At 35.3% G+C, this 15693-nt stretch overlaps 1 pseudogene; it reads right to left on the bottom strand.

Annotated features, from left to right (window-relative positions):
* Window positions 1–6236: 6236 nt before the first annotated feature.
* Window positions 6237–6717, bottom strand: LOC141513592 (large ribosomal subunit protein eL32 pseudogene; annotated as a pseudogene).
* Window positions 6718–15693: the final 8976 nt, after the last annotated feature.

Below are 15693 nucleotides of genomic sequence, written 5' to 3' on the forward strand. Positions count from 1 at the left end.
GCTGCCCTTAAGGTAACTCTTAAATATAAAATTTCCATTTTACTTTATCTAAGTAGTTCTCTGACAATCATGGTCTTCTAGACTCTGTCATAACCCAGGTGAATGTATAGCTGAAGACATGTTCTATAACTTAACTGCACATGTAAAATTCCCTTTTTGTGAATAGATTCCAGAGAATGGACAGACTCATAAAGTTTCCTCTCTCTTGATTGTTTCATCCCTTATATTTACTTTATTTTTCTTTGGGTTGTTTTTAGATATTTTCAAGGCAGATGGGGTTAAGTGGCTTGCCCAAGGTCACACAGGTAGATAATTATTAGTTGTATGAGGCTGGATTTGAATTCAGGAACTCCTGACTCCAGGGCCAGTGCTCTATCCACTGCACCACCTAATACCCCCTGCTTTATTTTTTATCTGGACCTGAAATCTCATTTGAATTGACAGTTACCTCCTAAAAAACAAGAAAACAATAAAATAGCAAGGAAAAATCCTCCTTTTATTAATTCATGTGCAAAATCTAGTGTGTAATAGATTAAAGAATTAGCTTTGGAACTAAGAAGATTGGTTTGAAGCTCACCTTTGACACATAATGGAGGTGAGAACTTGGAAAATTCAAGTCATAACCTCTCAATGCCTCAGAGAGTTTTCTAAGGACATTAATCACAGAGTAAATATATATATCTGCATAAGTGGTTTAAATTTCTCACTAGGAATATTGTAACTTAATGTAATGTATACATATGTGTGTGTGTGTGTGCACATGCTTTAAAAAACAAAGACAGAGAGAGAGAGAGAGAGAGAGAGAGAGAGAGAGAGAGAGAGAGAGAGAGAGAAAGACAGAGAAACAGAGAAACAGAGAAAGACAGACAGAAATCTGGGATACTGAGAATTTCCAAGGTCATCGGCATTATGTGTGTAAGAGGTAGTGCTTGAATTGAAGTCTTCTTTATCCTGTCTGCCAACATGCCAGTTTTGTATTTATATAGGTTCAAAATTTCTATGTCTAGAGGTTAGGAAAAAACTTTTGTTTTTGCAGTTTTTTTTATTGAGAAATTAAAAATCAAACAAATAGACAAAAAAACACCCCTCTGAGGAATTCATCAACCTACTACAGATGAATAATGAGAAAACTGAACTGGAGCATGGTGAAGTTGTTTTCTCAAGGTCACATTGCTGTTTAGTGGTGGGACCAATGCAAGAATCCTGATCCTCTGAATCCAGGGCTAATTCCCCTCCCCTTTGCTGCTCTGTATCCTCAGTGCGTAGCCCATTATTCAAGCTATTAGGCAGCCCTAGCTTCTGTCTGCGCTTCACACCACTTGGTCAACCTACTTCCAGGAAGATAAATTAACCCAAGAATATAATTTCTACACAATTTTTCTTTTCATTGAAGAATTTCTTTGGGGATTCACAGAGACCAGGCATTAATTTTCTAAAACCCAAGGAAACAATGGAGTGTTTAAAGTACTCCATGATGATTATTTCATGGAGTTATTACTGTATTAGACATGACATTTATCTTACATGTGATTACAACAAATGGCTAATTTCGATGTTGTTTTCTTGGCTCATAAAGTCAATATGGAAGAATCCCATATCTAAGCAATTATTCCCTTTTGCAGTCATTTTTTCTTTGTTTTTTTTTTCCCAAAAATACCCCATTTATTTGTATTTTCAAAGAAAAGCCAGCACTGAGTGGTTTACCACAGAATGAAATGAACAGATCCAAGTAGAGTGTGTATGAACAGTGGACCTAAAACAGTGGCACCTTAGGGTGTCTCCTGGTACATAAAAGTAAGTTTGCTCTCATCCTAAATAAGGCAAAATATTCATTTCAATCAGTCAACAAGTATTTATTCAGCACTTGCTCTCTGTTAGACAGTATGCTAAGGTTTGAGGATAAAAGAAAGATCAAAACTCTATGCCAGCTTTCAGGGGACTCAAACTTTTATGGGTAAATAATATGGAGGCCATCAACCTTAAGTTACCCATCCAGGGACATGTAAGAATTATTTCTTCCATTCTTTGTAATAATTCAGAAAATAGAAAGGATCTATGCTATGTGCATATGAGATAGGTGCAGTTTAAAGGGGAGGTAGTTTCAGGGAAAAAAGCACTAGCCAAGGGAATGGGATTTAGATTTGGAAAGTTATCTAGTTGAAGAGTTTTGAGTTATCTTCAACATTCTTAGAACTTTCAAATAAAATATTCCTAATGTGCTAAAATATTTGAGCATCAGTGTTATTTTTTGTTCCATAGTTTCCTGTTATCCTGGTTCCTTATCCCCCAGGTACCAAAGCACCAATAGCCTTGGTCATGCATCTTTTGTCTGCAATGGAAAAGTGAAAGGGCATTTAATTGTTGCCCATGACCATTATTCATGAGGCAACACAATAGCCTGGACATGTTGCTGAATATCAATAAAGAAGAAGATTTGGGAAGGATGAGTTAGTAATAGGAGTATTGAGGCAAATCATTAGAATTGGTAGATTTAAATGACATTGTTTCAAAGTCTGGAACTTTCACTTATTACTTTTCTGACCCTCAACAAATCAGGTAATCTTTCTGGAGATGTGTCCTCATCTATAAAATGAGGGTGTTGGACTAGTTATGCTTTTCAATTTTAAATATATGTTCTCCTGTATCACCAGAACAGGCTTAACAATAAGAAAAACATGATGTTACAATTTGACTGTGCTTATTGATAGCAGTTTGAAGTTTTATCTTATATAATTACTTTACATTTTCTACACACTCTTTTTTCTCTAATAGTACATTTATTGCAGAGCAAGTACATATCTTCATAGGTGGATTAAGTTAAAGCTTTCTCTGATGTCAGCCACTTCTTAAAAGGATAAAATGAACAAATATTCAACTTTTTAAGCAAATGAAGTTATAAAAATATTATAAATGGTAAATAAATGCATTCCAACTTAAGAAATATATTATAAAAATCAAAAAACGTGAAATTGGGTTTCTTGCTTTCTTGAAAAATAGAGATTAATAAAAAGAAATACAGGGCAGCTAGGTAGCACAGTGGATAGATCACCAACCCTGGAGTCAGGAGTACCTGAGTTTAAATCCGGCCTCAGACACTTAATAATTACCTAGCTGTGTGGCCTTGGGCAAGCCACTTAACCCCATTACCTTGCAAAAAAACTAAAAAAAAAAAGAAAGAAAAAATGAGCTAGAACAGAAGACCTGTAAATTTCCTTTGGCACATTCAGTAAGGGCATGCCTTCCATTTGTTTTTAAATGAAAAGTAAAATAGATTAGCAGGCAAATTGTCCTTTAAGCTCCAACATTTAAATGAATCCAAAGTTACCAATGAACTTTTAATCATTTAATCTAATGACCTTTTCTTGGTCATACCTTTCCTGGTATCCTGTAGCTTTTGACACTCAGTCTCAATCTTCAGCTTGATATTTTCTTCAATGATTTTGTGAACTGCTGTCTCCCAGTTCTCTTTCGATCTATCCAAAATTTTGTTTCTGTTGTGTGTTTTTGCTGGCTCTTCATCCAGGTTAAACATGGTAGTCATCTAAGACTATATCCTGGTTTCTCTTCTTTTTCTGAATTATTTTAACTTGATTATCTCATCAACACCCATGAATTCTGTTATCTCTCTACATAAGATTTTCAGAGTTATTTGTCTAATCCTAATTGTTGAAGGAGAAATAACAGGGAAATATTTTTCTGACATTTCCTGTAATATTAAAGAAATATTAGCTGTGGTTGTCAGATATTTTCTATGAGCTTCTGACTTTCTCCCCAATACTCAACCTTTTCTGAAATGTAAATTTACTAATAGGAAGCTCAGCCCCTTCCTCCTACTTCCCTTTTCTGGCACATATCCTACCAAGGTCTATGTCTGATTCCAGTAAGATCCAGGCGGACCACTCCTTGACCCCTTCCCCTGACTCCTCCCTGCACAGGAGGTAGGCTAGGTTCCCCTTAAAAGTTCTGTTCCTTCTCTTTCAAGAGGCTGACCTCGGCAGATCCAATCTGATCTTAGCCTGGCTACCACCGTGCAGCTATCCTCCTCATTTTCATGCCCCAACCTCCCTTCTGCTACAGTTGCTGCTCATTGCCCCTTCTTTTCTTAACTTCAGTATTTCTATTAAAATTCACTTTCTTTACCTTTGTTGCCTCCTTAAAGAATTCTTTGAATTAACTTGTAATTTTTTGCAGTAACTGTTTTTCTCCTTGCTATGCCCCATGCCTAGAATATTTTCACCTCTGTACTATTCTAAGTTAACTTCTTAAGGAGATGACAATTAACATACATATCAAATATCAACCTCCACATGAATTCTTCTAATCATATATCTTTCTGAATTGTTAGTATAGGATCTTATTTTATGGAAGATTTTTAAAAAATGTAATCAAGATGACAGGTAAAAGGCGAATGGTATAAAAGGATTTTATTAAAGAAAAAAATAATTACCTTCTTGACTAAAAGTGTGAAAATGATTAGACTCTAAATTATTCAAATGAGCATCATTTGTTTCATTTTCTGAGTCAAGTCTTTTAGTAGGCAAATAACAACATTTGATCTGCTCATTCTCAGTTGCTTAAACATTGAGGTAAAAATTTAGTCCTCTGAGATTGTGCTCTCAAGAATGCTTAATCAAAAGAATAATTGGATTTTTTAATAAACTGACCTCCCATAATTGTTTTAATTCTAGAAGTTTCATTTTTTCTTTTCTTTCTGTTTGACAGCCCCTAATTCTTTATATAGAGCTCTAGCTCCCTAATTCTTTTTCTTTTGCAGAATATGTACTTAGAGATATAAAGGTTTACCATACATGGAATTATAATATCTACAGAACTTGATTATATCTCATTTGCTCAATCTCATCAATTTCTACAACATAGACTAAAAACATCAGAAGAATCCTCATCTTCTAAATATGAAAAATATTTGAATGACATCCACTTTTTTGCCTTTTTTTTCCTTTTTTTCTTATTGCATTTTGTTAGATCTGGATGACAGCAAAACAAGAGGAATGATGATACCTCAGAATTATAGGGTATGTCTACTTTCCTTTTAGAAGAATTTCTGTTATGTGCAAAGACTTTCTGTATTATGGACTTTTCCCCTCTGACTTTAAAGGATTTAGTTCTATAATTTTTTTTTCCCAACAGGAGATTTCCTTAAATTGAGAACTCTTTCTTCCTCAATTGGTTTTGATGAGAGAAAATCAATATAATAATGAAAAAAGCAACCTGAAAAATAAATTGAAGGTATAGAATCTGAGAACCACCATTGTATAACAATAGAATATTTTCTTTGTTTATTTGGTTTTCATGGACTTGGCATTTTAAAAATGCTTTTAAAGCCCATCATACTCAGAAGTAGAAGTATCAAGGAACAGAACAATAGTACATAAGAGGTAGAAATGACAAAAGTGGTTAGGTGATGCAGTGCTGGACCTGTAGTGAGGAAAACATCTTCCTGAGTTCAAATCTGGTCTCAGACACTTGTAATAGTGTGAACCTGAGTATGTCCTTAACCTAATTTGCTTTAGTTCTTCATCTGTAAAATGAAGTAGAGAAGGAAATAGCAAACCATTCTGGTATCTTTGCCAATATTCTGTCTGACAAGTCTGAAAACAGCAATAGAACTGACAGGTAAATAAGGATCATAGAATTTAGAAATGGAAGAGACCTTTAAAATAATGTATACCAATCTTTTCTTTTTTTCCATTTTTAGGAACATGAGGATTTTTTAAGGTTTTTGCAAGGCAATGGGGTTAAGTGGATTGTCCAAGGCCACACAGCTAGGTAATTATTAAGTGTCTGAGGCCAGAATTGAACTTCGGTCCTCCTGACTCGAGGGCTAGTGTTCTATCCACTGTGCCACCTAGCTGCCCCATATTTGTTTTCCAATGGTCAGAGAGTTAGTATGTAGCTAAGGTAGCAGTAGACAGAGGACCAGTCCTGGAGTCAGGAGGACCTGATCTCAAATCTGTGTGACCTTGGGTAAGTCACCTAACCTTGATTGCTTCAAAAAAAAAAAAGATTGAGATTGGTTAAAAGAGAAAGAGGATCTGGATTCAAAGTACAATTCTACTATACTACCTATGTGAACTTAGAAAACTCACTTAAAGCTTTCCCTCAACTCCTTCAATATAAAATGGTCAGAATATATGAAAACATTTTTTTCATCCTCAAGTATATGATTGCATGAATCCAGATCCTGTGCTTTTGCCATTCACATAATTCAAGTTCAGTTTCTTTCTTTTTTTTTGAAGTTTGAGGGTTTATTTAACACAAATAAAAATGTGCAAAGCTTTTTACTCATTTTCTTCACTCCTCAGTCTAGCATTTGGATTGGTGATCTTGATAGCTAGCTGAGCTGCTCTCTGCACAATGACTTTGCGATTCTTAGAGGAAACATTGTGAGCAATCTCAGCACAGTAAGATTTGTTGCACATCAGGAGTACTTCAAGCTCTTTGACATTGTGCACCAAAAACTTCCTGAATCCACTCGGGAACATATGTTTTGTCTTCTTATTTCTTCCATAACCAATATTGGGCATCAATATCTGGCCCTTGAATCGTCTCCGCACTCTGTTATCAATGCCTCTTGGTTTACGCCAGCTTCTCTTGATCTTCACATATCTGTCGGACTGGTGTCGGATGAACTTATTGGTCCGTTTCTTGACGATTTTGGGCTTCACGAGGGGTCTGAGGGCAGGCATGGCGCTGGCGAAGAGAGGACGACCCCTCCACTGGAAGCGCAGAGGAAGAGAGAGAGCAAGTTCAGTTTCAAATGTCAAAAGTCTCTGTTTTGGATATTAAGATCTTGAAAAATGGGAAAATGGAAGTTTGTAAGAAGATATAATAAATAAAATCTAAGGAAAATTTTTCATTCCCTATAAAAGCACTATTTTATTGTCTTTTCTTATGCTAATATTACTTTTTATACTTCTTATATGCACTGAGAGATTTAGGTTATATGGCAGTTAGAGCACTGGGTCTGAAGAGAGGAAGATAAATTCATAACCAGCCTCAGATACCAACCAAGTTTGTTATACCAGGCAAGTCACTTAACTGGTGCCTGCCTAACTTGACTCAACTGAAAAAGGAGAATTATAATAGTACCTACCCAACACAATTGTTGTGAGGACCAGATGAAATAATATTTATAATTTGCTTCCTTCTTACATCCATCCCTCTATTCCTTCATTTCTCCCTCCTTCCTTTCTCCCTCTTTCCCTTTCCTGTTCTTTCTTTCCTTCCTTCCTTCCTTCCTTCCTTCCTTCCTTCCTTCCTTCCTTCCTTCCTTCCTTCCTTCCTTCCATCCTTCTTTCCATCTTTTCTTCCCCCTTCCTTATTGAAAGGCAGTATGATAAAATGGAAGGATCTTTTTCTCTAAAATGAGAAGATCTATGTTCAAATGCCATCTCTAATATTTCTATGTTATTCTGGATAGTCACTTGATCTCCCCGAGTCTCAATTTTCTCACCTATAAGTGGGTTAGAATATATGGCATTTACAGCCTCTTTCAGCTATAGATTTATTGTCCTAATATCCCAAATTCCAATAGTTTTGTGATCTCCTTGGTATAGGCAATGCCTTTAGTAATGCTAATCACACAAAATAAAAACATTGCATGAAAGATTATAGTCATTTTCAGCAATGATACTATTAGTCAAGAATGAGTGGGGAGAAATGATAGCAGGCTTAAATGATGACAAAGGACAATGGAAGGGCTGTTGAATTCTGGTATGAGCTGTGACTCTATAGGAAGACATAGAAATGAATGGTGATAAGGTTATGGAGTACAGTCTTTATTCCCTCTAGTCTCATCTTGTGAGAATGTATTGAATGTGGAGGCTTTGCTCAACCCACAGTGGTGTTGGACTCCCTGAATGGGAGTAACTCAGTGATGAAGAGTACCTGTCACTGTTTATGCCAGTCCATTTATTCAGTAACTATAATGCACTGGTGGAGAAAAAGAAAATAATCTTGGCAATCTGCTTACAGGAGACACCTACCTGTCATTTTTTCAGCTTTAATTAGACCAGAGACTACATCATCTTTCTGCTCATTAGAAAATAAAAACTGATAGGATTTGGCAGTATCCAAAGGGATCTCGGTGGCAGCTTTCCTATCAACTCTTTGAAGTGTACCATTTAATTCAAATATTGCATTGAGGTTATTACTTTTTGATAAATGTAAATAACTTTGACACTTTTCTTATTTATTTGCTTTAACTTCTGAGATAATTTAAGTAGGGAAGGGTCAAAAAGAATGAGAATAAGCAATTATATTACAGGAATGCACCAAGCACTATGCTATGCCCTTTAAAATATTATCTCATTTATTCCTCACAACAATCCTGGGAGATAGGTATTATTATCTCATTTAATTCTAAAAAATTAAAAGCCTGAGATTTGGAGAGGATAAGTCTCTTGTTCAGACAAGAGCCAGTGTTTCTGGCTTGATTTGAACACAGTTCTGTCTGACTCCAGGTCCAGTATTCTATCTATTCCATCACCCAGTTGCCTCTAGTAAGTAAAATATAGGTTGTTTCATTAATTTTTTCGGGAAAAAATTAACCAAATAATATTTAAATCATACTGTTATTAGTTCTTGATACTATATTTGGGGAAAATTATTGAAATGCATCTATACGCTGAGACAAAAGTGATCAGATTTGTGAGCAGCAATGACTATTATACCATAGTGTAGTAAATAAAATGAACTTACCAAGGAGCTTCCATTCTACTCAGATAAATATAATTTTTATTCTTAATAAGCATATTAGATGCTCTGGACTTGATGTTGGAAAGATGTTCATTAGACTTCCATGTTAAACATTTACTTACCTTTTAACTTTGAACAAAGTATCTATACTCCCTCTGCCTTGGTTTCCTTATATATATGAAATGGGAATAATAAGAACACCTAAACCACAGTATTGTGAGAATAATATTAATTAATAATAGTCATATATATTTATCTAAAACAGACTTTAAAAAATTTTAAATGTTACAAAATGTAAGTTCTTAGATATTAGGAGTAGCAATTTACAAAATTGTTAGCAAAAAAAGGCTAAAAAAACCCAGAGGATTTCAAGAGATCTCAAGGAAAAGGCGTATTCTGTGCTGATACTTAAAAAAATGATCTGTATTAAGAAAGAAAGCATTTAGAAGGGGTAAGCAACTTGGAGGGCAGGAATTTTAGTTCTGGGAATATGTCCTATGTGAATAGGACATGTAACTTTCAGACAACAGTAGTAACTCTTAAGAGGAGCATGGAAAAGTAATTTGGAACTAGATTATGGAGGGCTTTAATTATAATTTATTTTACTAAAATACTTGTCAGAAAAATAATGAATGAATCAATCAATGACTCAATAAGAATGTACTCCTAGTGAAGTAGGGGAAATAATGGATGGATTAAGTACGATTTATAATTAATCTATTACCTCTGCACTGACTGTATGCCTTACTTTAACATGACCCTATGAAATTATGTCAATGAATTTTCAGTAAAGTCTTGTCCCTCCCTGACAAGGACTCTCCAAAAATCCCCTTTCTCCAGGCACAAACCAAGTCTTTATCAACAAATCAATGAATCCCTACCTTAGCCTAAAAGGTTTAAGTCTTTGTCCTACCACCCCTCATCTACATATAACAAATTATCTCATCTCTGCTCTCTGAGTTACTGCCCTCAACTCATCTTCCTGCCCCTTTAAAAACTCACTCATTCCTCAGTTGAGTTGCTAGTACTCTTTTGGAAGGCAGGCTGCTCTGGGAGAAAATGATTCCCCCAATTGATTTCAGGTCTCTATACCCTGCTTTTCTGCTTGTCTCCTGATTACACTTCTTCCTTTGGCAGGCAGCCCTCACTGGAGGAGCTTCATTCCCCAAACAACTCTTCTATTCCTATGCTTTACTATTAACTATTTATCTATCCCCCCATTTCTTGTCTTCCTTTGGGTCAGTTTCCTACTCTTGAGAAGTGTGATCCTCCAGGTAACCACTCAGACTCCTATAACTTTCCTTGCTATTTATCCTCTCAGGGATTTCTGTCTTTCTGTCTCTCTGTCTCTGTCTCTGTCTCTGTCTCTGTCTGTCTCTCTCTCTCTGTCTCTATGTGTGTGTGTGTATATATATATATATATATATATATATATATATGTATATCCCCTTTTAGCCTTTGCTAGCCACAGTGATACCAAAATAAACTTTTTGTCCCTAAAATTTCTTCAAAGTCAGAGTAGTCTCTTACTTAAATTATTTCATGTTCTGCCTGAAACTTTAGCTACCTTTTGTCCCAGCATCAGCAGGACTACTATGATCTAGGCTAAGTAAATGCAGTCCTAGGCCTGGAAAGTTTGCATTTTAATGGTACAGACTTCCTTTTCATTAATTGTCAATTACCAGATATTTATACTTATTTGAAGGAAAATAATCTTAGAGGAGAAGGTACTGAAAGTAGAGACCTAGAAAGACCTCCTACAGAAACTGATATTTGTTCCTAGTCTTCTTTTATTTTTATTTTCCAATTATATTTTATGAATACTTTTCAACATTCATCCTTGTTCTGAGTATTGAAAGAAATCTAGAATTTCAGAGTGAATTTGGAGAGCATTCCTGGAGTTGATTAAGCACAAAGGCATGAAAATGGGTGATGAAGATGTATGTTTGCGTGTATGTGTGTCTGTGTCCATGTCCAGATTTCCTTTACTCCTCCCTGACAACCCTGTCTTCCCATTTCCCTCTCTCCTAGCTTCTTTGTATTTGTATTTTTCACTGGTGTGTGGGTTTGCTGACTTTTGTAGGACTGTTTTATCCACTTTGGGCACCCATCTTCACTCAATTTTTACCTATAGCTTTACGAATCTGTAGCATGTCCATACTGTTAGAGACATTTTAGCAGACAATCTAAGCCAGGTTGAGGGTAACTGAATTGACTTCTAGTCTGTTAGTGAGTTAGAGTGTTGTCCACTCCAAATATGTGAAGACTTCTCTAGACTAGGATGAGAACAATTTGTTACAAATTCCATGAATGCTGCTGAACCAGACATTATGGGACACTTAAAACGTGGTCAGATATAGATGATAAATCTTCAATTGTATCCCAAGCCATTTCTAATTATCTTAATTTTGTATGGCAATTTGACTGCAAAAACACAGGAAGAGAAAGTGAGGCTGATAACTATGTACAACCTTGCCTAATGACATCAAGTCATGACATCATCTGTGGTGCAGCGAGGTGGCACAGTTGATAGGATGTCAGGATGACAGGTCAGGATGACATGAGTTCAAATCTGACTTGAGCCACGTAATACTTACTTAGCTGTTTGACCTAGGACAAGTCACTTATCCCCATCGCCTTGCTAAAATAATAAACAAAAACTTAAAAGGAGAAAAAAAGATATCATCTGGTGATATCATTGGTCCTTTTCAAACATGAACAATGAACAATAATCATAAACATAAACAAATATTTTCAGAGAACTAAAACAAATTTGCTTTTTTAATATCATTCGAAATTTGAACTGTGCTTGTTATGTGGCAAATGCTGTCTTCCCTTCATCCTTTCTTGCCTTCTTTTTTTCCTATTTTTCTCTCATTCATATCTGGATTTAGCTATGTATCCATATGTCTATGTATCTATTTTACAATCCATCCATTTATCTAGAATAATTATTGTTAATACTATTTCTCCCTTTAGCAGATTTCCATAGTCAGAGTAAATAGCCGATGAAAGATATAGGTGTATGTACAATATGCCCTGGTACTCTGTAGTGTTCCCTTACATATTGATAAGATAATTTATTTTAGATACTTCGATTCAACTACCAAAGTCATGGAATACTATGTTGTTAGTCACATTTCTATGTATTGTTATTGTTGCTCTTTACTTTTGCTATTGCTTACTTGCATGTTATCAACTTCCAATAGGATGAATTCTGGACTGAGTATGTCATGGAAAAGATCACAAGTTGAAGACCTTCACTTTCCTTCAAGAGGAAAAATCTGCCTTTGATGATCTCCATTAAGTGCACCCTTGTATGTCTACTTTTGCTAATTCGCTTGTCATCTATTTTGTTCTGCAAAACCATTAATACATGAGACCCTTATAGACATCCATTCCTTGGTCATCTCCTCCTGGGGACTAGACACCATGAAATTCTCTTGATCTGCACAATATTGCAAAACGATTGTCTCAAATCAAAATTCTAACTGCCGTTCCACACTCTGTTTCCCTAGATCAAGCTGTCACCTCCTTTGGATCCACAAGTCATCACTGACCTTCCTGCATGCCCTACCTTACCCCTCTTCAACAGTCACAGAAGACTTGGCCATTGTTTCAATTCCCATGAAACATGCCCCCATCCTTTATAGCACTCTCATCCCTTTTGCAGCTAGGCTCTCCCATCTACCCTTCCTTTATCCCCTCAAAAATAAAGACCTCAATGTTAGGCCCCAGTCTGGATTTTACTCTTGCCCAGTAGAACCCTTTTGAGTATTGCTTTGGGGAAGTGTAACTTAACTGAGAAAATGAATCCTAATCTCCATAGCAACTTCAAACAGCTCTCAATCTTTGTCTTGGTGATCCCAAACAATCCACTATGCTTCCTTTATCCCATACCCTGTAAAATTCATGGCCTCCCCACTGCCCACTCCTGAAGTCTGTTTTGACCCAACCTGCCATTTCTTCCTTCAATAAACAGCTTTACATTCTATTTGCCTCCATTGCTATGCTCCTTAAACTGTGTACTTGCCTTGCGACCTCTCAATTGTTCCATTTTTGACACAAATAGTAAAGATTGAAAGAGGATTTGGTTCAAAGAGTAAAATAATGATTTCTGTGTTATATATGTTGAGTTTGAAATACTTAATATTGATATCTAGTGTAAAATATATGATATAATTGTGATGTGCAACCAGATTTCATAAGGAAGATGAGGATTAATTTAAACATCTGAGCATAATCTATAAAAAATTGGTAATTACATATATGGGAGTCAGTGAAATCCTTAAATAAGAAAGTATAAAAAAAGAGCAGATGGACCAAGGCAGAGTTTTGGAGGATTCCCATAGTTTGTGGATGTGAGAAGTATGACAGTATAATAGGATAGCCTGAGAATGAGCAATCAGACAAAAAATAAATAAAAACAGAATGAAATATATTCACAAAAAATGGAGAGAGAGAGAGAGAGAGAGAGAGAGAATAGAAGAAATTTCTCAATAGGGTTAAAAGTAGCCATCAACAAAGATGACAACCCCTTCACATTTTAATTAGGTTTCATAGTTTGCAATTGTTTCTAAATGAAATCCTCTTGTACTAGTAATACAAATATATATACAAGTATTTCTCTTTTCATTTTACACATAGAAAAATGAAAACTTAAAGAGTCTAAGTAACTAGACCAAATTTACAGGACTAGTATTTGTTAGAAGGGGGAAACAGTGTGATTTGTAAAGCCAATGCATGCAAATATGAGAAAGAGAAATGAATCCTGAAAAACAATGTCAGTTACTGACTTTTGAATTCCAGAGTCCATGTTGTTTATAAGAGTATTAACTAAATAGTATGCCTACAAACTCTGAGTAAATAAAGAAACAAGGTCCTTAGCTTAACCATTTTGGTTTTTCTTGTTGTTGCTGTTAGAATTTACATCCATAAATGATGATTGTTGTTTCTCAATCTTCAGTTGTGTCTGACTCTGTGATTGTCATGACCATTGCGTGCCAGGCCTTACTTTAATCCATTATTTCCTGAAGTCTGTCCAAATTTAGGCTCATTACTTCCATGAAACAATTTATATATGTACATACATTATGGTCAAAAGTACCTACCAAGGGGAAGCTAGGTGGAGCAGTGGATAGAGCACTGGTCCTGGAGTAAGGAGTACCTGAGTTCAAATGTGACCTCAGACACTTAACCATGTGGCCTTGGGCAAATCACTTAACCTCATTGTCTTGCAAAAACCTAAAAAAAGTATCCACCAAAAGAAACAGAAATGCAAGTAAATTAGTGAAATTGAAAGAGAGGAAAACAGCTAATCAATCAAAATTATACCTAAACTGAACTCAAGTAAATGAAGAACACAGGAGTATAATATAAAACCAGTTAGAACAACCATTTCAGGATTTCTGGGACAGTCAAGATGGTGGCATGAATTATAACTGAAGAAAATAAAACTCTGAAAATTAGAATTGGACAAATAGAAACTAATGACTCTATATGACAGCAAGATTCCATGAAAATTTTTTTAAAAATTTGAAGAAAATGAATATTTATTTTTAGGAAAATCAAACAACTTAGAAAAATATCTTCAAGAGAGATAATTTACAATTTTTTAATCCACCCAAAAGCCTAGTTCAAAAAAAATCCAGAAAATATCTTTTTCAGAAAATTATCACAGAAAACTTCCTGTCTATAGGTAGATGAAGAAGACAAACTATTCCTTGAAAGAATACAAAGAACACCTCCAGAAAGAGACCTTATGATAAAAACTCCAAGGACTATCATAGTCAAATTTCAGAATTTATAAGTAAAGGAGAAAACATTTCAAGATGCAAAAAAAAGTAATTCAAATACAAAGGAAGCAAAATCAGAATTACACAAGAATTATCAGCTTCAATAGGAAAGGATCTGGAGGCCTGGAATAAGATATTTAGGAGGCCAAAGGACCTTGGATTACAGCCAAGAATTAACTACCTTATAAAATTCAGCATGCTTTGTCAGAATAGAGGACTTCCTAAATTTTCTTTTTTTTCTTTTTTTTTTCTTTTGTTCAAGGCAGTAGGGTTAAGTGACTTGCCAAAGGTCACACAGCTAGGTAATTATTAAATGTCTGAAGCCAGATTTGAACTCAGGTACTCCTGACTCCAGGGTCAGTGCTCTCTATCCACTGCACAACCTAGCAATCCCATTCAAAATTTTCTAATAAAAAACTAAACAAAAGCTTCTACTTTCAAATATAAGATCAAGGCAAGGGAAAAAAAATTGCTAGTTAAGATCATTAAACTATGTACATCCCTACATGGGATGATAACACTTGTACCTCCTGAGAATTTTGCTTCTCTTAGGATTGTTAAAGGGTTTAATATAGTTGTAGGGATTGTACTTGGAGGATATGGATATAAATGAGACATGAAGTGATGCTGATTATGAGGATAGTAAAAGCACTTAAAAGACTGAGGAAGGGAGAGTTACCCTAGATGGTCTATTCATAATTAAACCATGAACTGACTTAGGTATTTTAATTAAGGAGGATTGTAGTACAATAGAGACAGAGAGTAGGAGCAAACTATGAAGAGTTGGATACAAATAGATTAGATAGTGATGTTGTCATAATCAATACATTACTTAACAAGGAAAGTAGTGCTAAAATTGGAGATTTAAAGTGACAGAGGGAGAGAAGGTACTAGCTATTTCCATTGGGTATGGATGTAGGTCTATAGTTGGAGTATTATACAGAAGGATGGCGAGAATGTACTTAGAGGAACTGTACATGAAAACTTCATTAAACAATTTTAGTTTGCTTAATGTTTTGATTACAATTGGAATGAATGCCTTGGAGGGGGGAGGTACAAAGGATTCATAAATTGATTAGCCTTTGCATGATTCTTTGATTTATGAGGATTTTGTCCATGCAGGTTCCTTGATAAGAGGGGGAAGTATAATTATATTATAAGTTGCATTTTATGACTTTTG

This window comes from Macrotis lagotis, chromosome 1, assembly GCF_037893015.1.
Source record: "Macrotis lagotis isolate mMagLag1 chromosome 1, bilby.v1.9.chrom.fasta, whole genome shotgun sequence".
Classification (NCBI taxonomy): Eukaryota; Metazoa; Chordata; class Mammalia; order Peramelemorphia; family Peramelidae; genus Macrotis; species Macrotis lagotis.